We start from the raw sequence: 479 nt of genomic DNA on the forward strand, positions 1-479 counted from the left end.
CCATAATTCCTGACCTTTCCTGCAGTGCCTCCGACTGATAAAATCTGGTATACCAGTGCAGCCATAAAATACAGATTTACTTTGAATGGGGCCTCTAGGTTACTGCTTCTAGGGGTCCTGGTTATATTAGTTTGATACTATGGGCTAAAGCAGGGTTTCTTGACCTTTATAACATAGGGGAACCCCTGCTATAGTTAATATATCCACAGTACATTAGTGTGGTGATCAATGTGGAAGAATGCTTACTACATTGCTGACCAGTGGGGAGAATATTGCCCTTATAGATTGCCAAAAAGATCATTGGTGTCACTTAAACTGACCTGGGCTGCGCAAGTTTTTTAGGGGGACCCTAGAGTTACACAAAACCCTGGTGGAGAAACACTGATCTAGAGCAATGGTGACAGAAATGAGTTTGAGACTACTTGCACTTGATTTGTTCAGTGTGTTCTGTCTGTATGGGCTCACTCTATACCATGTAC

The sequence above is a fragment of the Pyxicephalus adspersus genome, chromosome 3 (assembly GCF_032062135.1).
Source record: "Pyxicephalus adspersus chromosome 3, UCB_Pads_2.0, whole genome shotgun sequence".
In the NCBI taxonomy this organism is placed as follows: domain Eukaryota; kingdom Metazoa; phylum Chordata; class Amphibia; order Anura; family Pyxicephalidae; genus Pyxicephalus; species Pyxicephalus adspersus.